General features: G+C 38.6%; 1 long non-coding RNA gene across 6 annotated transcripts in view; it reads right to left on the reverse strand.

Annotated features, from left to right (window-relative positions):
• Window positions 1–1,220: 1,220 nt before the first annotated feature.
• LOC134809006 (uncharacterized) overlaps window positions 1,221–22,653 on the reverse strand; it is a 70,502-nt gene continuing 49,069 nt past the window's right edge. For 3 of the 6 annotated variants that reach the window (XR_010153465.1, XR_010153466.1, XR_010153469.1), the window contains one exon: window positions 1,221–2,041. This is a non-coding gene — a long non-coding RNA (uncharacterized LOC134809006). Of the gene's footprint in view, window positions 2,042–17,944; window positions 18,079–22,653 lie in introns of all 6 variants that reach the window. The other 3 variants (XR_010153468.1, XR_010153467.1, XR_010153470.1) reach the window with 3 other exon arrangements.

The raw sequence follows: 22,653 nt of genomic DNA on the forward strand, positions 1-22,653 counted from the left end.
CAAGGTTTGCGCCTTCTACCCTCTGAAGCCACAGTCCAATCTGTACATCAGCCCCTTTCAGCATGGCTGGAGGAGCTGAAGCACAGAGCATCAAGTCCCTAGGCTGCACACAGCACAGGGACCCTGGGCCCAGCCCATGAAACCACTTTTTCCTCCTGGGCCTCAAGGCCCATAATGGGAGGGGCTCCCATGAAGGTCTCTGACACCACCTGGAGACATTTTCCCCATGGTCTTGGAGATTAACATTAGGCTCCTTGCTTCTTATGCAAATTTCTGCAGCCAGCTTGAATTTCTCCTCAAAAAATGGGTTTTTCTTTTCTACTGCATCATCAGGCTGCAAATTTTCTGTAATTTTATGCTCTGTTTCCCTTTTAAAATGTAATTCTTTTAACAGTACCCAAGTCACCTCTTGAATGCTTTTCCACTTAGAAATGTCTTCCACCGGATACCCTAAATCATCTTTCTCAAGTTCAAAGTTCCACAAATTTCTAGGGCAGGGCAAAATTCCACCAGTCTCTTTGCTAAAACATAACAAGAGTCACCTTTACTCCAGTTCTCAACAAGTTCCTCATCTCCATCTGAGACCACCTCAGCCTGGACCTTATTTTTCATATCACTATCAGCATTTTTGTCAAAGCCATTCAACAAATCTCTAGAAGTTCCAAACTTTCCCACATTTTCCTGTCTTCTTCTGAGCCCTCCAAACTCTTCCAACCTCTGCCTGTTACCCAGTTGAAAAGTTGCTTCCACATTTTCAGATATCTTTTCAGCAATGCCCCACTCTACTGGTACCTATTTACTGTATTAGTCCATTTTCACACTGCTGATAAAGACATACCCAAGACTGGGAAGAAAAAGAGGTTTAATTGCACTTACAGTTCCACATGGCTGGGGAGGCCTCAGAATCATGGTGGGAAGTGAAAGGTACGTCTTACATCACAGCAGCAGGAGAAAATGAGGAAGAAGCAAAGTGGAAACTCATGATAAACCCACCAGATCTCATGAGACTTATTCACTATCAGGAGAATAGCAGGGAAAAGCTGGCCCCCTGATTCAATTACCTCCCCTTGGGTCCCTCCCACAACAGGTGGGAATTCTGGGAGATACAATTCAAGTTGAAATTTGAATGGGGACACAGCCAAACCATAACATATATGTATTATATACTGTATGCTTAGAATAAAACAAGTAGAGAAAAGAAAATGTTATTAAGAAAATCATAAGGAAGAGAAAATATATTTACTGTTCATTAAGTGGACGTGAATCATCATAAAGGTCTTCATCCTTGTCATTTTTACATTGTATAGGCTGAGGAGAAGGAGGAAAAGGAAGGATTGGTCTTGCTGTCTCAGAGGTGGCAGAGGCAGAAGAAAATCCACATATAGGTTGACCCACACAGTTCAAACCTCTGTTGTTCAAGAATCAACTGTAATTGGATTGACCTTATTGAAAGAACAATTTAAAAGAGATTTTGAACAACTTGTCCTTCATGATTCCAGACTCTCTACAAATTTGTTATTCAATAACTCTGATATTATGGTCACACTATTCAAAAATATTGATTTTCGGGGTGCTGCAGGAGGAAAAGAGCATGTTAAGAAAAAGTTGGGGGAATAATAGCATTACATGGCCCCATGGAAACCTTTCAGAAATTAAATAAGCCATGTTAACTCAATATATTCAGTTTCATCTTGAATTGGTCAGTTTAGATAGGTTGCTACAGTAACAAATAATTCCAAGATTTCAGGGATGTAAAAAACAGAAGTGTATTTCTTGCTCAAGCAGAGTCATCACTGGCCCAGGATGCTCTCCAGGGCAGCTGTCCTCCATATGTTGGCTGGGCATTCTCAGCTGCTTCAGTTTAATGGCATCTCCGTCTCAACACGTACCTTCATCACTGCCAAAGCCAAAGAAAGAGAGTATGGAGAAATACACTTGACTCTTAAATGTTTCCACCCAGATGTCCCTTCTCCTCCTGTTTCACTGGCAACATGGGTCACATGGCCATACCTAGCTTCAGTGGAGCAGAGAACTGTCCCTCCTGTAAGATCAGAAGGAGAGGGTAAGAATCAGATGCCGTAACGTCTAACATGGGTGTCTTCAAACTTCATATCAACAACATGACTCAACAAATAGTTTTCAATGTGGAAAGTTTTGACTGAAGTTATTTTTCTTTGTTTTAAGAAAACAAGATGCTATATCAGCTTTTTTTCATTGTAACTTTTAGTAACATATTAAGTAATTGTCCATCATAGGAATCCAATATTTTAGCTATTTCAAATGTTTTCATTAGATTAAATCTAGACTAGAGAAGCAACCACCTCACATTCATTCTAAAATAAAACAGACAAAACACAATATATACTCAAAGTCACAACCTAGTAGTCACATTTGAGTATCAGTCCTATCTGGTTTCCAGCTCTGATTTCACTTGCCCTAGCCAAGTGATTGAATTAACCCTTGGGGGCTGCTAGTTCAGAAAACCAGGGACAATATGTCTCAAAGTTTGGCCTGATAAGCAAATTAAATAATAAAAATGAAAATGTGTTAAGTCTATAAATCAGAATGAAAATGAATATGTTGTTGAAAATACATATAATTTGAAGGTAAGACTTGGTTAAAAAATCTGCCCTAAAATTGAAATTCCAGCTATTAATCAAAACATATGATTAGCTCTTATCGTAATATCCCATGATATGGAAAAGAGATTTGGCAGAGTTTTTTTATCATGTTTAATTATTGCTTATTTTATAGTTTTATAAGCAACTGGAAATATCTATTTGAGTTCTTAAATAACCCTAATGAGTAGCATTTATGCAATCTCTTCCATGAGATCACTGTCATTGTTGGCTCCCAGGAAAAATCATGAGGTGGTCCAAAGTGAAAAAGTACTCAAATTAAACCCATCTGCAGATACTAACATAATAGAGCTAACTTGGATGTAAAAGGGAAAAACAATCAGGGTTTTACGTAATAAATCTTGTTCCAGAAATAGGAAGGGCATGTATTCAAGTTAACTGAACTATCTGGCTTTGCATTTAATGTCCACACTATGTGAATTGTCTAGTTATATTAAAATCTCATTCTAAAACTAAATATTGGTCTAATGTTGCTATTTTTTCATAACAGATTCAAGCAAAAAGAGAGGAACAGGAGAAGGAGGAAGAGAAAGAGAGGATGAGGGAAAGGAAAGAGGATGTAAAGAAGAAAGAGCAGAAGAGAAAGAAGTAAAAATGATTTGAAATGTGGTGCGTGAATCAGTTTGACAGGTAAACTCCCATTTGAAGTTTATATATTTGTAATCTCATGATTAGAAATGCACAGAAATGTCTTTCCTGAGAAATAAAATTGAAAGTGTTTTCTTCTCAGAAACATTTACAACTACAACCTAACTTACTATTACAAACTAACACAACAAGCCAAAGAAAAAAGATCAGGCCAACAAACAACCCTATATAACTCCTTGGAATAATGTTTGCTAATTTTATTTAAGCTAAGAAAGTAATTTCTTTGCACAAAATATCCTCTCTACCTTCCCCCAATTTTTTTCCACTGACGGACAGGACAACGTTCCAAAATAAATTTTCTTTTCTGGTACAGCCCTTCTAGTGCCCTTGCTTCTTAACCAAATGTGTGCTTCTAAACTGTATTTTCATTCAGCTTTATAATAAGAAAATTCATTCTGTATTAATTTTTAAAAAACAAATCTTTAACATTATTATTCAAAGTTTCATTGAAAGACATCATATTAAAAGTTGATTATCTCTCAAGAAGAATAAAAATTTGCAATTTACAAATTCAATGCAATCCCTATCAAAATACCACCATCATTCTTCACAGAAGTATAAAAAAATTCTAAAATTAATATGGAACCAAAAAAGAGCCTGCATAGCCCAAGCAAGACTAAGCAAAAAGAATGAATCTGGAGGCATCACACTACCTGATTTCAAACTATACTATAAGCCATAGTCACCAAAACAGCATGGTACTGGTATAAAAATAGGTACATTGACCAATGGAACAGAATAGAGAACTCATAAATAATCCCAAATACTTACAGCCAACTGATCTTCAACAAAGCAAACAAAAACATAAAGTGGGAAAAGGACACCCTTTTCAACAAATGGTGCTCGGATAATTAGCAAGCCACATGCAAGAAAAAAAAACCGAATCCTCCTCTCTAACCTTATAGAAAAATCAACTCGAGATGGATTAAGGATTTAAACCCAAGACCTGAAAATATAAAAATTCTAGAAGGTAACATTGGAAAAACCCTTCTAGACATTGGCTTAGGCAAGGATTTCATGCCCAAGAACCCAAAAGCAAATGCAATAAAAACAAAGATAAATAGCTGAAACCTAATTAAACTAAAGAGCGTTTGCATGATGAAAGGACCAGTCAGCAGAGTATACAGACAACTCACAGAGTGGGAGAAAATCTTCACAATCTATACATCTGACAAAGGACTAATATCCAGAATCTACAACGAACTCAGACAAATCAGTAAGAAAAAAAACCAAACAATCCCATTGAGAAGAATAAAAATTTAAGAAAAAAAAAGTAACAAATAGTCCAGACTGAACTTGGAATCCTGAAAAAGCAATGGAACATTTCTTAAATATGTTTCTAATTTTGGTCACCAAAATACAACGGCATCTCACTAATGAGGTACATTTTCTCTGTACCCTATATGTGGAAACTCAGTTTTGTGAAATACTTTGACTCATCAATTCTTTTTCCCCTTAGCATTTTTTTGTAAAAGAAAGAAACCCTACACATATCCACATATATACTGAGTAGCCAAAAATTTGATCTGGCTCTGCCAGATAACAGTGTGTTTCCCATTAAAAGAGGTGGCATAAGACAGCAAACATATGGAACATACTAACTGCCTATCACCTAACAATTAAATTAATATAATTTCTCCTATGGATACAAAGGTTTGAGGCAATCTGCAGATCCTGAAATTGAACAGTGTTACCAGCCGGGCTCACCAAACAGTTTTTGCTGGCAAATAAAGCCGTGAAAAATAAACCGTAAGGACAATTTGGAACTTGAACCAGAGATGCAGCCACCCAGTGCCAGAATGGTAGTCCAGCTTGCTACTTAGAGACACACTTCCTAAGAGAGGTATGACAATCCTGGGAAATGAAGCCCTAAAGTTGTCCCATGATGCAGATCATCACTAGACAATGTATTAAAACCTGATCTTTCATGAAATAAATCTGATCATTCATGAAAGATGAAAACACTGCTTACTTTTCACACCACTTTGAACTTAGTGGAAGTTAGAATGATGTAGTTGTTGTCCTATTTGTTTTGAGTATTAAATCTGTTTAGATTGACTATTCTCTTATTTAGGAACAGGGTGGGCCTTACTCAAACATAACAAATATAATTTGTGGTCAGCTGGGAAAATTCCCTCTGCCTCAAAATGATCTTCCCTCTAACATTTTGCTGATTCTACAAACTCCACTACAAGTCGTTGGTTCCTGCTAAGAGAAACCTATGCCCTCAGGATCTCCTTAAATGTCAATTACTGCAACAAGGGTGTCACACTGTGCTCTAATTCTAACTAATTTGGGGTTGATTTGTGAAGGAGCTTTTATTCTTTCCCATAGGGGTTAGCAAACCATGGTCTGTGAGCCAGAGATGTTGGAACACAGCCATGCTCATGCCTTGACTTCAGCCTATGGCTGCTTTTGTGCTGCAACAGCTGAGTGGAGCTGAGTAGTTGAGGCAGAGAAGGCAAGGCCCACAAAACCTAGAAGACTTACACCTGGCCCTTTACAGAAAAAGTGTACCAATTCCTGATACAGAGCACCTAGAGACATGGACAAAATAAAGAGGAAGTGGGGAAAGTGAAGTAAGAATGCTTTACCCTTGGGGGGCACTCTGCTTTTTTTTTTAAACACACCCCCACGTCTGAGCAACATTCTGCTTTTAAGAAAGGATCTTTGCATAACTAATTCTCACAATATAACCTGCAGAGATTGAAATCACAGACTCTGGCACATGTAGGTGCTCAAGAAATATCTGTTGGATGCATACATTCATTCATCCAACAGATAATGTATCAAGACTTATTATATGCAAGGTACTATTATAGGATATGTGAAAAGAGCAGTAAGTCAGGAAAAAGTAAATTCTAGTCCCATAAGCTTTCATTCTAGTGTGGGGAGACAAAAAATGAACATGTAATTATACCAATGATTAATAATATGTTAGTACAAAGAACAGTGGAGAGGTACAATTTTACAGAGGGGTCACAGAAGGTCTCCCTGATTCCAAGACATTTGAGCAGAGACCTGTAGGAAGTGAGAGAAGTTACAGGCTACCTGAGGGAAATGCAAAGGCCCTGAGGTGGTAAGGAGCTTGGTGGGTCCCAAGAAGCCACTGTGGCTGAAATATAGTGAGGGAAGGGTTATGGCAGGTCACAGGTCAGATGGGGAAACAAAGCAGCAGCAGTTAGGGCCCTGAAGGCCACATAAGAAACTTGGAATTTTACTCTGAGCTATTAAAAGTTTTAAGAAAAGGAGGAGACACAACCTCACTTGCATTGAGAATAGTCCCTCTGCCTACTGCGTGGAGCACCGACTGTGAGGCAACCAAGGTAAATATCTTCATAGAGTAGACCAATTGCTGTGAAATCAAACCAACAACAACAAAAAAAAAAAAAAAAACCCACTTCTTCCACATAGTAGGCTCTTTCTCCCTTGGGAAAAACATATTAACAAACTTGTCTGGTTATTAAAGGTAGACCCCACATGGCACCCCACCTTGAACATATCCTAGAAGGCAGAGGTATAAAAAGAGAAGACTTAAATTGGCCTTTACAATAAATTGACAAAAGTATTTTGTATTCCCCACAAGGTAGGGAAGACACAGATCTGGGATACTCTGATGTAGGATAAAGAAGAAGATTCTGGGAGAAAGAAGTAACCTGAGCCACAGAGCTGGGGCAGGGACCTCAGAAGGCACCAGAGGTGGAGCTGGCTAGAGACTTTGAATATAATGATGTTTAATATTCAATTTTAAGCTGTTTACCTCTCTCTGTATTGAAATGTAACAACCCCATGCACACTCTCCATTACCCTCAAACATTTCATGAAAATATGTCTGCTATGCACAGCTATTTGGCGCTAGTGAGGTTTTAGAAAATTTCGAAAGAGGAGCAAGAGAGAAGGAGGCTTCATCGTAACCTGCATCAGGAGAAACCTAAGCTCTCCCATTCTCTCCACCAAGAAAAAAAGTGCTTAAAAATACTGGTAACGACATGCCATTGTGTGGGTTAGGAAATCAAGATAATTCATTTAGAAGTTTTTTAAGGGTCATTCCAGAATGTTAGAGGGTTTGTGGTCCATCATTTTAGGAGCCAAAACTTTGGTTACATATGCAAGTTCAAATTAAGGATATCGAGGCACTAATAAGGTAAGTGGCCTTGCATACAGGTTAGGTGAAAGTCATAAACCTGGTACCCTGGTAAAGCTAGGGCCCAAGCCTAGTCTTCTAATTCCATGTCAAGTCCACTCCACCATGGCTGCCTTGCCAACACAACCTTTCCTAAGCCCAGATGTGTTGATGTGCATTGCGCCAGATTTCTGAAGACTCAAGTCACTTCCTGAGATAAATTACTCATATAGGAAAGCAGACTAGCAGTTATTGTAAACAACTCTAAGACTCTCATCTAAAGAGCGGATATGCCTTCCTAAAGGGCGTGCTCCAAGGCAAATAAATCCTTTGGATCTAAGTCTACCTTTTAGCACACACAAGAACACTTTCAGCTCATTGATCCAGAAGTGATAAAGGAAATGAAAAGTTCAGCCAACCAAAATGGGGTGCTCAAAGGGGTTCTTTTAAGGTCCAGGCTGCACAGGGTAGTTCTGCTTTGTCCCCATCAAAGTTAGCCTCTGCCAAAGAATTGCTCCCGGCTCTGGCCACCACATGTGCCTACAACCCCCAAAGCAGAAAGCCTGGGAGAGAATCACATACTCATAAAGGCCCCATAATTAGGCACATTCACTGGGAATGGTGTTTAAGTTATCAATCATGGGTACAAGAAGAATTAATAAAATTATGTATATTTTTTAAACTTTTTATAGAATTATACATTACTAACATTTCAAATACAAGAATGAAACTGACCAGGTTTTGACTGACTTAATTTTAGGACTTGCATAAGTTACTTAGCCTTTCTGAGGCCATTACCAATAAAATGGAGATCACAATGTCTACTTTATATGACGGTTTTCAGAATTGGAGTTAATGTATATATAGTGTGTAGCACTATGCCTGGCACAGAGATGGGGTTCAATAAGTAATACCCATTATTATTAATTAGTAGTAATAATAATTACTTGAAGTAAGCAGAGCTGATCCCATGCTGAGGCCATGCTGAGAGCCACCCACCTGATTTGTAGAGCATCCTTGAGTACTTGCTGACAACAGTAAAGTTTCAACCTAAGGGTGCTATATACTTCCATAGGTAACTTCTCTTTTTCAGAATACAAAGATCCAAGAGGCACAACGTGGTCAAGATAACAATAGGAATTCAAGTTTCTATAAGCAGCATAAATGCCTCTCAGAACTATAATCTGTTTCTGTCCCCAAACTAAGACATTGTATAGAAATCCTAACCTTGGCTATGGCCAGGAAAACTCATAATCACCAGATATGAAAAATAAAAATGAAATGATAATTTACTTACTTCTTACCGGGACAAACCTTTGCAATCTTTATTTAAATTACTAATATAGACAAAGTCATAAGTGAATGCAGTAAGTAATTCTGGAAATGTTTGGGTCAGGATGGCTAGGCAATAGAAGGCCCTGGGCAACTCAGCCTGAGCCACTATCCTGGGAAATGTTTCAAAAGAAAGGTTAGCACAGAAGACCACACAGATTAGCCAGGGGGGCCTGAGTTCTGGTCTTAACCTCTACCATTTACCAGTCACATAAACATCTGCAAGTCAAATAACTTCTCCAAGCCTCAGTGTTCCTATCTGTAAATGGGGGATAACAACTTACCCACCTGCTTTACTGGAAGATTGAAATAATATACATGAATGTGCTTTATAAACTATGAAGTGCTGTGTGTAAGGTATTAGCATTATTTGTCAGTTCTGCTCCATACACAGTAAAGCAAATAAGTTTTTGGTTTATGAGTATCCAGTAAGCTGACAATTAGATATGAGGGTATTTTCTGGTTTTTTGTTTATTTGTTTCCAGAATTATCTTGTTCCTTCTTTATACAAGTTCCTAAAACAGAGAGTAAATTAGGCATTTGGGACTCCCACAGACCACCAAGTGACTTGAATTCAGTAAGTTTTCACTGCACTCATGATCTCATTACAGACACAAGCTTCGCTATGGGCAAGATGAATAGGGTTCCCTATGCAAAACCTTAAAACTTGGTTAGTCTTTAGCAACCCCTCCTGTCCTCTTCACTCTCTCTCTTTCAGTAATACCCTAAACTTCTCCAGTACTCAGGATTCTCATATTTTTCCCTGGTCACCAACCCTACCAGCAGCCCACTCCAGCCTGGCATCCTGAGGAAGGACCCCCAGTTTGGGCCTTTCTAGTCTCCCATCCTCGCCTCTCATAACAAATTGTACCTGTTCTAAGTTGCATCATTCTTTACAAGACGTACCTTCTGCTGACCTGCTAATGAAAGACAGTGATGTCTCTCCCACATAACGGATTTTCATTTGGGTCTTGTTAGATAATGCTTAGATTTCAAAGGAGACTACAGTGGCAGAAAATTTGAAAACCAACACAAGAGGTATTTTAGGTATTCACACACACACTCATTTATTCACTCATAAAGCATGTATTCAGCACCCACAGTGGATTAAGACTCAGTCGGGGAGAGAGAGGTTACAATGACAATAAATGCAGTGTGTGATAAGGGACTAGGTCAGGCCTAATTTGCCTGGACATAAAAACCAGGGGAAAGGCTGCTCTCGGCCAGAGCCCAGAATCTCTAACTAGGTCAACCCATACCCATTGCATCACACTGCTACCCAGCAACAGACTCTCAACTGCAATAAAGCATTTCTAGTTGCAGTTAAAAATTAATTGAAAATGCAGAAGATATAATTCTTGCCTTCAAAGATATCCCAATCAAATAGGAAAGACAAAAAAATCAGTTCATTATAATACAAGGAGATACAGGCTGATTGTTGATCTAATCAAATACCACTAAAACCAGACAAATATCAGGAATTTAAAAGAATTTTATCCCCTAGCAACAGAATGCAAGTATCATATAACACTAATAGCCCATAATAGTAATGACAGTTAGCTTGTGCCCATCAGGAGCAAAATTCTAAAGATATTCTCCAATTGGAAACTAACAATCAAACCCCTAATCCTGGTCCTGTTCCTTAGAAGCTCACAATCTAGTAGGGGAAACAGATAATATTTATAACAATGTGATAATCCACATGAGAGAACTCTGACAAGCTACTGTAGGAACAAGAGATGGAAACAACCTAAGTGTCTGTTGATGGATAATTGGATAAAGGAACCATGGCTAATATTATTTAGCCTTTTAAAAGAAAGATCTTGTCATTTGCCACAACGTGGATGAACCTGGAGGACATGCTAAGTGAAATAAGCCAGACATAGAAAAACGTTTTTAAAAGTAAAATATACAGAGTTAGAGAGTAAAACAGTGGTGATGGGAGGGGGAATTGAAGAGATGTAGGTCAGAGGATACAAAGTATCATACCAAATAGGTTGAATGAATAACTCTAGAGATCTAATGTGCAACACCAGGAGTATAGGCAATAACATTGGGCTGTATTTGGAATTCTTGCAAAATGAGATTTTTATCTCCTCTTGCCACAAAAACAAACATAATGGATAACAAGATGATGGATATTCACTTCATGATAGTTAATTTACTTCATGATAGTAACCATTTTGCAATCTCTATGCATCGCCTAATATCATGTTGTATACCTTAAATATACACAATAAAATTTATTTAAAAAAATAAAGACTCAGCACCATTTATTAAATAGGGTCTTTATTTTTTTAAATAAATTTTATTGTGTATATTCCCTATTTAATAAATGGTGCTGGGAAAACTGGCTAGCCATATGTAGGAAGCTGAAACTGGATCCCTTCCTTACACCTTATACAAAAATCAATTCAAGATGGATTAAAGATTTAAACATTAGACCTAAAACCATAAAAACCCTAGAAGAAAACCTAGGCATTACCATTCAGGACATAGGCATGGGCAAGGACTTCATGTACAAAACACCAAAAGCAATGGCAACAAAAGACAAAATTGACAAATGGGATCTAATTAAACTAAAGAGCTTCTGCACAGCAAAAGAAACTACCATCAGAGTGGACAGGCAACCTACAAAATGGGAGAAAATTTTCGCAACCTACTCATCTGACAAAGGGCTAATATCCAGAATCTATAATGAACTCAAACAAATTTACAAGAAAAAAACAAACAACCCCATCAAAAAGTGGGCGAAGGACATGAACAGACACTTCTCAAAAGAAGACATTTATGCAGCCAAAAAACACATGAAAAAATGCTCATCATCACTGGCCATCAGAGAAATGCAAATCAAAACCACTATGAGATACCATCTCACACCAGTTAGAATGGCAATCATTAAAAAGTCAGGAAACAACAGGTGCTGGAGAGGATGCGGAGAAATAGGAACACTTTTACACTGTTGGTGGGACTGTAAACTGGTTCAACCATTGTGGAAGTCAGTGTGGAGATTCCTCAGGGATCTAGAACTAGAAATACCATTTGACCCAGCCATCCCATTACTGGGTATATACCCAAATGACTATAAATCATGCTGCTATAAAGACACATGCACACGTATGTTTATTGTGGCATTATTCACAATAGCAAAGACTTGGAACCAACCCAAATGTCCAACAATGATAGACTGGATTAAGAAAATGTGGCACATATACACCATGGAATACTATGCAGCCATAAAAAATGATGAGTTCATGTCCTTTGTAGGGACATGGATGAAATTGGAAACCATCATTCTCAGTAAACTATCGCAAGAACAAAAAACCAAACACCGCATATTCTCACTCATAGGTGGGAATTGAACATTGAGATCACATGGACACAGGAAGGGGAATATCATACTCTGGGGACTGTGGTGGGGTGGGGGGAGGGGGGAGGGATAGCATTGGGAGATATACCTAATGCTAGATGACGAGTTAGTGGGTGCAGCGCACCAGCATGGCACATGCATACATATGTAACTAACCTGCACAAGGTGCACATGTACCCTAAAACTTAAAGTATAATAAAAAAAAAGATCATGATGAATAAGCTCCAGATTCTAAAAAATAAAAAAATAAAAAAATAAAGACTCAGGGAGAAGATGGCCACCTACAAGCCAAGGAAAGAGCCTCAGAAAAAAAACAACCACATAATTGTGAGAAAATAAGTTTCTGTTGTAGAAGCCATAGTGGTAATTTGTTATGGCAACCCCTGCAAACTAATACGGTAAGTAAAATCCAAATTTTTTACTATGTCTTACAAAACCCTATGATTATGTCCTGCCCAAATTTCTCTTCTTCTTTAAATGCCAGCCATTATGGCCTTCTAGACATTCCTTGATGATAGGATTGTTCTGATGTTTCCGAGTTTTTATACTCATTGTTCTCAGTGTCTGACATGATAGTTCTATTTTTGTTTTCTTAGAAATCTCAATACTGTTTTTCACAATGACTCCACCAATCTACATTCCCACCAACAGTGTACAGGGCTCCTTTGTCTCCACGCCCTCACCAACATTTGTTATCTTTTGACTTTTTGATAATAGCAATCCAACAGATGTGAGGTGACATCTTTGATTTTGATTTGCATTTCCCTGATGATTAATGATGTTGAGCACCCTTTCATCTGTTGGACATTTTTAATCTTCCTTGGAGAAATGTCTACTAGGGTCCTTTGCCAATTTAATTAGGTTATTTGTTTTTATACTGTTGAGTTGTATGTGTTCTTTATAATTTTTGGATATTAACCACCCATCAGATAAATGGTTTGCAAATTTTTTTTCCCATTGAGAATTGGGGGGGAAAAGCTACTTTTTTATTTTGCTGATTATTTTCTTTGCAGTGCTTTCCTGTGTCTTTACATGGTCTTCCCTCTGTACCCATCTGTGTCCTAACTCTCCTTACGAGGACACCAGTCATATTGGATTAGAGTCCACACTAATGACTTCATTTTATTATATTTACCACTTTTAAGAATGTGTTTCCAAGTGCAGTCACATTCTGAGGTACTGGGTTTCAGGACTTCAACATAAGGATTTGGTAGGGACACAATGGAGTCCATAACACTTACAAAAATAAAGCCGTTAAGAGGATTTAAGCAAGAAAATGACATAATCCAATATGTATTTTAAGAGTAGTATGGCAGAAAAAAATAGAGAAGAGGAAAAGTGGTGATGGGAAGATTAGCTTGGAGATTATTTCAGTAATCTAGACCAAAAGAGACATTCTTAACCTGGAACCCACAGGTAGGTTAGGACATGCTGTATTTATAGAATCACATGAGGATGCATATGTACCCATAATGTAATTTAGTCTGAAAGCCCCATCATATCCAAGAAGCACAGTGCAATAGCCAAAATAAATAAAAACTAATTAACAAATCCCATGGTTTACTCATATTACTCAAAGGAATTCCAACAGAAAACGCATGAAATCACTTGCCAAAATCTTTTGTTCTCCTGCTCACTTGCTCTTTTCCTAGGGGTATTTCAGCATCTCTCTCCTCAAAACCTTCAAAGACAAATATTCCTCCATCACTCCTCCACTGCCTTCTTCTTCCATCAGAAGAAGAGCCCTTTCTTTTCTCTCTGAGAACTTTACCAGGTACATCAAATTTGCTTCTCTTCTGCAAAAAGAAATATTTGGAGAGAGAAAAAGATTGCTTCACATAAACTGAGGACTCTATTTATTAGGCAGAGAAGCTGTGGGGAAAATCTCTGAACATCCCCACATTAATCATTTTTGTCCAAGTTCATGCATTCTTTCTTCTTAAAGAGTCTTGATTTTTTTTCAGGTTCTCAAAGTGTTTAGTAAATATGTTTGATGGGTAGTAAATAACTGTCAAAAGAAAAAGAATGTGGTCGGGGGAGATGGGGAGAGATTGTGATTGTCTAGGAACTGAGCAAGGCCATCCACCATTCTGTAACATTTAGACTGGTCCTAAATAGACCACCACACCTATGGCTATGCATCCTGCCCATATTGCATTCCAAAGCCAACTGTGCACTGATGAGACTTCAAACAAAGCTAATACAGTGACAGGGTATTGCCTCAAAGGACAAGGCTCTTATAAATAAATATATTTTGCTTTGAACATGATTCACTAAGAAACTTTGAGTAAACTGCTGATTTGGGTCATCCAATCTAGTACTAAGTGATCTTTTCATTCCACTCAAGTAAGAAGTTAATGAAGATATGTAAATGATGATTCTCTCAGACCACAAATCTACTGTGTATAGACCATTATGAGATGTTGTGGTAAGAAAGGCTACAAGAGAGGGAAATAATACATGCCTTAACCTCACCTTGTTTTCCCAGCTAATTTCTTCCCAGCCACCTAACCGAGGGCTTATTTCTTTGTAAGCCCTCACTCCAGGCTTAGCCAAATGGCTAATCTCTTGTGCACAGTAGCTTGTCAGTTCTCTCATTTCAATTACTACATTGTTATAAATATTATCTGTTTCCCTTACTAGATAGTGAACTTCTACGGAGCAGGACCAGGATTTTGTTTGTTTGTTTGTTTGTTTGTTTGTTTGCTGAGTACCTAGCAATTCAATACTTCAGATATTTACAAAGTATGTAAATACTCACTGATAAGCCTGACTTCAAATTTTACTTATAAATTTCTTTTATACTACCCTGCATCTTAGAATAAAAAGATCTAAGTACGTTGGCAATGATTTGGAATCTGGGAAGTTTTTCAGAGCAGCTAATTCTAAACAGGAAGAGGGGGTATCCTCAGCTCAACCCTGCCTAAGGATTAAGTAGCTGAGTCCATTTTCTTGGAAAGCATTAGGGGTCAGAGGCAGGAAGTTGATGGGAGCTGGTAGAGAAATTAAAGAAAGTTTCACCCATTCTTCAGTCATCTATGGAAGCATGTTCTCATACCATTCGACCTTTCAAAGGGAACTTCCCAAACTGCTTCTAATATATCCCATCCAAAGTTTCCCTCTGAATCATTCAAGAGCCATCTAGTTGTGGGTAGAACAACACTAAGTTATTGCAATACTGTTTTTCTTCAGTATCATGAGTATTACCACATCTCAATGAAGCTATTCATGGTTTGAGCCTCCTGAATCAGGTTACATAGAAGTCCAACATGTGAGGCTCATTTCCTGGAAGCAAAAAAATTTAACCCTTCTATGAATCTAACTGCATGAGAACTACCTACTAGGTAGGCTTGTAAAATGCAGATTTTTAAGTTTACCTGATACCTAGGCAATAAAATTCTCTGAGGTTGAGATCTAAAGAGGTCTCCCTTCTTAACAAGATCCTTGGCCGGGTGCGGTGGCTCATGCCTGTAATCCCAGCACTTTGGGAGGTGGAGGTGGGTAGATCACCTAAGGTCAAGATCTTGGAGACCAAGATTTGGAGACCAGCCTGGCCAACATGGTGAAACCTCATCTCTACTAAAAATACAAAAAAAATTAGCTGGGTGTGGTGGCATGCACCTATAGTCCCAGCTACTTGGGGAGGCTGACGCAGGAGAAACGCTTGAACCCAGGAGGCGGAGGTTGCAGTGAGCCAAGATCGAGCCACTGCACTCCAGCCTGGGTGACAGAGGGAGACTCCATCTCAAAAAAAAAAAAAAGATCCTGGGTAATCCCACCCATCTATTTAGACTCAGTTCAGAGATTACATTGTTTTGTGTGTGTGTGTGTGCGCCTCAGCCTCCCGAGCAGATATTGTGTCTTCAAGGAAATCTTTTTGGACCTTCAGCCTGGATTGTGAGCTACCCCGAATGCCTCCTCTCATTGTGATTACATTGTGATTACTCATGTTATCTGTCACCTGTGATACACTGGGTTCCAAGAGGGCAGCAGCTTTGTCTTGTTTACATCTGATCCCCAGGGTTTTGAACAGTGCTGATGAGTTTAATGAATGAATCTTCTGTACTATAAGATGAACAGCCAGAATGCTAGGGTTGAAGCACCCTTCCAGGGCATGCAAGATACTCTGAGGTCTGGCCCCTGTCTACCTCTCCATCTTCTCCCTGCAACTTTCTTCTTCACACTCCTCTGCTTCCTATGCTTTTGCTTGATTTGTTACCTCTTCTGAACTCCTGTCACTTTGTGCCATCTCCTCCATTCACACCATCCCCCATGCACTCCACCTTGCCACTGGATAATTCCTACTCACTCTTTCTAACTTCCCACTCAGCCATCTACTCCTTTTAGGAAGTTTCCCCCACTTGCACTACCCCAGAACATCTTCTCTCCCCTAGGATCAGTAACAGACTATACATATTTTTATCTTTTCTTTTACTAATTACCTCTCTATGTTGGTCTTCTATGAACTATGAACTCCTTGAAGATGCAGACCATATCTTATTCATCTATTCATCTCTAGTTTCTACTCCAGTTCTTGCATAGAGTAGCTGTTCAGAAAGTTACTATTAAAGAATGGATGAATAGACAGGCAAACAGAGCCAAACATTCAGGCACATCTGCAAACCAAAGCAGGAACAAATGCATCTGAACACTGCCCAAACAAGAGTTGAGGGCCTGTATGTATAAGTCAGGCATCTTATCACATTGGCCAGGCAGGGTAAGCCAAAAAGGACTGGCATGTGCATCACTTCAAAACAGGTAGAGGAGAAGCTGAGGATTCTAAGGCTCATTAACTAAATCATAGTGAGAAACTAGATCATAACCCTGGGTATAGGTCAGTGACCAGGCATGGTGGCCAGAGAACATGGAGGGAAGTAAAGAAGGCAGGGAGAGAGGGACCCAAGATCAAACCCACAAGACAATGAGTCAGTCTTTGTGGCTTTTGGGTTAGCAAACCCCCAGCTGCTTTGATGAGACTATCATAGCTTCTTAAAGTGACAATGCTCCCTGGACAGGACCTGTCACTAAGTTTTAGGTTAAAAGAATGAAAATCATGTTGTGTTTTTTACTGAAACTTCCAGCATTTTAGCTTCCTATTGCTGCTTTAACAAATTATCACAAACTTAGTGGCTTAAAACATCACCAGTGTATTATCTCATAATTCTAGAGAAGTCCAAAAATGGGTCTTACAGGGCTAAAGTCAAGGTATCAGCAGGGCTGTGCTCCTCCTGGAGGATTTCAGGGAGAATCTGTTCCTCGCTTCTCCAGCTTCTAGAGCCTGCTTGGGTGCTTTGGTTCATGGCTCCTTCTAGCAATGGCATCATTCTGACCTCTGCTTCCAACATCACATCTCCTTCTCTGACTCGCTGTCACTCTGAGCTACCTGCTTCCCTTTCATAAAAACCCTTGTGTCCCTTTCATAAAAACCCTTGTGATTACATTGGGCCCACCCAGGTAATCCAAGATAATCTCCCATCAGGATCTTAATCACATTTGCAAGGTACCTTTGCCATCTAAGGTAACAGACTCACAGGCTCCAGGATTAGGACATAAACTGATTTTGCAGGCCATTATTCTGTCTATCACACTCAGTCATAGAAAAAAAATTTTTTTTAATTGAATCAAATTTTGATAGAAACAATAAGTATATAATGTTAAACTTTCTATCAGTGACAGGAAATAATATGGCACAAGAATCTGAAAAACAACAAATGAGGAAAGGAAAATTAGAATTGTATTATAATTTATAATTTCCATTGGTTTTCATCAGTTAAAATTCTAATATAAGTATAATACTGTCACTTCTAAAAGATTACAGCTGAGCACTGCTACCTTTGTTTTCACTGGTTATGCATCTTTCCTCTCCAATTCCCTGTCTTTGTGGGCAAGGCTACACGCCTCAAAACTATAGGTGGTTCCATCTGGAATGCTTCACTGCCAGCAGTTCATGTTGCACAGGAATTCAACTGAGAAGCATGAAAAGGAAAAGGGTGAAAAAGAATTCAGTCCAAGATATGAAAAGGAGAAAAGTCGATTTTCTTCAAAGAAAAAAAAATCAGCAATTGCATAAAAAGAAGCTCTACATTTAATTAAAAGTATGAATACCCTAGGATTTTCCATCTATAAATTATTGAAGATAAAAATGAAAAAGATTTTAAATGCCATGTATGACCATGATGAGAGTCCACATTTTCTTTTTTTTTTTTTCTTTCTTTTTTTTTTTTTTTAAATTATACTTTAAGTTTTAGGGTACATGTGCACATTGTGCAGGTTAGTTACATATGTATACATGTGCCATGCTGGTGCGCTGCACCCACTAACTCGTCATCTAGCATTCAGTGTGGCGATTCCTCAGGGATCTAGAACTAGAAATACCATTTGACCCAGCCATCCCATTACTGGGTATATACCCAAATGACTATAAATCATGCTGCTATAAAGACACATGCACACGTATGTTTATTGCGGCATTATTCACAATAGCAAAGACTTGGAACCAACCCAAATGTCCAACAATGATAGACTGGATTAAGAAAATGTGGCACATATACACCATGGAATACTATGCAGCCATAAAAAATGATGAGTTCATATCCTTTGTAGGGACATGGATGAAATTGGAAACCATCATTCTCAGTAAACTATCGCAAGAACAAAAAACCAAACACCGCATATTCTCACTCATAGGTGGGAATTGAACAATGAGATCACATGGACACAGGAAGGGGAATATCACACTCTGGGGACTGTGGTGGGGAGGGGGGAGGGGGGAGGGATAGCATTGGGAGATATACCTAATGCTAGAGAGTCCACATTTTCTGACCAGGTTGGACAAAGACAAGTTACAAACTCATGCTTTATATAGCAGCAGATGATGCCAGGAGGGGCCAGTGTTGAGTAAATCGGCCTGACAGGGATAGGGGATTGTCACTAAGAGATATTTAATTTACCCTTCCTTCCAGCCAGGGGAGAAGAAAAATCATTATCAGCAAGCAGCTGGTAACATTGGCAGACTTTCAGCATGGGCTTCTAATTTGTCTATTTTCCTCCTTGATCAAAATGGAAGAGAGAGAAAAAGAAAAGTTCAGAATTCTTTTCAAAGACAATTGATGGTGTATCATTTTTTAAGACAGCTTGGTTTATCTCTACAAAATTGTTCCATTTTAACAGGTCAGGTCACATAATTTTAAAAGTGTCGAGTACTTGGTATTGTTCAAAACAAAAAAGATGTCAGCATGTTTATCAGCACTGGGAATGGATCCCATAGAAAGAGCTAAAAATATAATAGAAGAGGAAATAATAAACTGAGTCCTCAGGAACATGGACAGAAAAAGTCAACAGTACAGAAGGAATGAGGGGGGTGTGTCTTTCTCAGAAACTGGAAGACAGCTGAGGTAAAGCTATGAAACTTAGTGGGGATGGGGACAGGAATCTGAGGAATTTTATCCCTGAGAACCTTGAAGTTTCTCCCATTAAGGACAAGGAATGGAGCAACACGAAACAAAGTGGAAGAGCTTAGAAGGCAATGATGAAGGTTTGGAAGAGTCACTGGGGACAATTAGGAGAGGGAGCTGGCCAGATTTTTGGACCATTTTGAAGACTTACCTGAGACTGGCTACTAGGAGTGTATAGAGGGAAAAAATCCACACAATTATATCAGTTTTCCCAATAGCCTAAAGGTAGAAGTAGAGAAAGTATATAGTGGGATTGATCCATGTTTGAAGATTTGCAGGACTAATGGAGTGATTAAAAAAAAAAAATGGGGCCAAGGCTTCCAGGCTAAACAAGCATTGAAGCTACAGGAGAAGAGAGACTATATGATAGGTGGAGGGAATTAGATAGATTTAAACATGGAAGGGACAGGGCCAAATTGAGTTTTGACTATAATTACTCTGGGTGCAGAATAGAATATGTAACATAAAACGGCTAAGACTGGAGACAGAGAAACCACTAGGCAGCTCTCTCACTAATCCAAGACAAGGATGACAAGTTTCTGAACTGCCAAAGGCAGTGCATTCGATTCCGGTGGCTGCCATAAAAAATTACCACAAACTACGTGGCTCAAAGCAAGGAACATATATTCTCTCACAATCTCACATTTCTAGAAACTAGAAATGAAAATCAAGCTGTTGGCAGAGCCCATACAGGAGAATCTTTCCATGCCTCTTTTGCCTTCTGGAGGCTGTCATCATTCCTTGGCTTCCTTAGTCTGTGCCCACATCACTGCAATCACTGCCTCTGTCTGCACCTCCACATTGCTTTCTCCTCCGTGTGTCTGTATCTTCCCCCCTTCTCTATGCCACAGTTCTCCCTCTGCCTTTCTCTTGTCATTGGATTTAGGGTCTACATAGAAAATCCAGTATAATCTCATCTCAAGATCCTTAACAATGGCATCTGTAAAGACGCTTGTTACATCTAAGGAACACAAGTTCCAGGGATTTGGTGTGGATTTATCTTTTAAGAACTATCACTCGACCCATTATCAGTAATAAACATAAAGAGGGAGAGACAAAAGTCAGAACTATTTGAGACGTATAGCCAGCAGAACTTGATGATTAGTTGGCTGTGGAGAGCAAAGGAGAGAGAGAAGTCAAGAGTAACTTATAACTAAAGTATCTAGATGGTGCCATCTGCTGTGATAGAGAACATGAACAGAGATCCAGTGTAATAAAGAAGATGACGACCTTTTGAACACGTTGAGTTTGAGGTGTACCTGGGACACCTAGATGGAGATGTTCAGCAGATAATGGGACCTATGCATCTGAATATCAGGAGAAAGAACTAGGCTCAGAATAGATATTTGGGAGTTTATGAGCATATAAATGGTAATTTAAAACCTCAGAGAAGATAATATTGCTCAAGAAAATAAATAGGTGGCAAGAATTCCAGAGGACTAAAAGTGGACAAGTGGCAGTTAAGGGACGGACAGAGGAAGACAAGCTCATGAAAGAGATCAAGAGAGTGGTCAAAATTACAAGTTCCAAAATTTAAACAGTAATAAAAAAAATCTACCAACCAAAAAAAGCCCTGGGCCAGATGAATTCACAGGCGAATTCTACCAGACATACCAAGAGCAGTTGGTACCAATCCTACTAAAACTATTCCAAAATATAGAGGAGGAGAGACTCCTCCTCAATTCATTCTATGAAGCCAGCATCACCCTGATACCCAAATCTGGCAAAGACACCGTGAAAACAGAAAGCTATAGGCTAATATCCTTGATGAACATAGACACAAAAATCCTCAACAAAATACCAGCAAACTGGATCCAGTAACACATCAAAAAGTTACTTCACCATGATTAAGTAGGCTTTATTCCTGGGGTTGTAAAAGTTAGTTCACCATACACATATCAATAAATGAGATTCACCACATAACAGAATTAAAAACAAAAACCACATGAACATCTCAATGGATGCAGAAGAAGCTTTTGATAAAATTCAATATCCCTTCATGATAAAAATCCTCAACACTTGGTATCAAAGGAACATACCTCAAAATAATAAGAGCCATCTATGACAAACCCACAGCCAACATCATACTGAACAGGCAGAAGCTGGAAACATTCTCCTTAAGAATTAGAGCAAAACAAGGATGCACACTCTCACCACTCCTATTCAACACAGTATTAGAAGTCCTATCCAGAGAAGTCAGTCAAGAGAAAGAAGAAAAGGCATCCAAATAGGAAAATAAGTCAAATTATCTCTCTTCACTGACAATATGACTCTATATCTAGAAAGCTTTAAAGACTCCACCAAAAGGCTCCTAGACCTGATAAATGAAAAGAAGTCAAATTATCTATCTTCACTGACAATATGATTCTATTTCTAGAAAACCTTAAAGACTCAACCAAAAGGCTCCCAGACATGATAAATTACTTCAGTAAAACTTCATGATACAAAATTAATGTAAAAACTCAGTAGCATTTCTATACACCACTAATGTTAAAGCTGAGAGCCAAATCAAGAACATAATCCCATTTAAAATATCCACGAAAAAATAAATTACCTAGGAATACATCTAACCAAGCGGGTGAAAGATCTCTACAAGGAGAACTACAAAACACTGCTGAAAGAAACCATAGAAGACACAAACAAATGGAAAACTATTTCATACTCATGGATTTGGAAGACTCAATATCGTTAAAATATCCATAATGCCCAAAGCAATCTACAGATTCAATGCTATTCCTATCAAACTACCAATGTCATTTTTCACAGAATTAGAAAAAAACTATTCTAAAATTCATATGGAAACAAAAAAGAGCCCAAGTAGCCAAAGCAATCCTAAACCAAAAAAACAAATCCAGAAGCATCACACTAGCCAACTTTAAACTGTATTATAAGGCTACAGTAACCAAAACAGCATGATACTGGTACTAAAACAGACACATAGACCAATGGAACAAAATAGAAAACCCAGAAATAAAGCTGCACACCTACAATCAACTGATCTTCAACAAAACTGACAAAAATAAGCAATGGGGAAAAAAACTCCCTATTCAATAAATGGTGCTGGATTAACTGGCTATTCACATGCAG

Source organism: Pan troglodytes, chromosome 1 (genome assembly GCF_028858775.2).
Source record: "Pan troglodytes isolate AG18354 chromosome 1, NHGRI_mPanTro3-v2.0_pri, whole genome shotgun sequence".
Classification (NCBI taxonomy): domain Eukaryota; kingdom Metazoa; phylum Chordata; class Mammalia; order Primates; family Hominidae; genus Pan; species Pan troglodytes.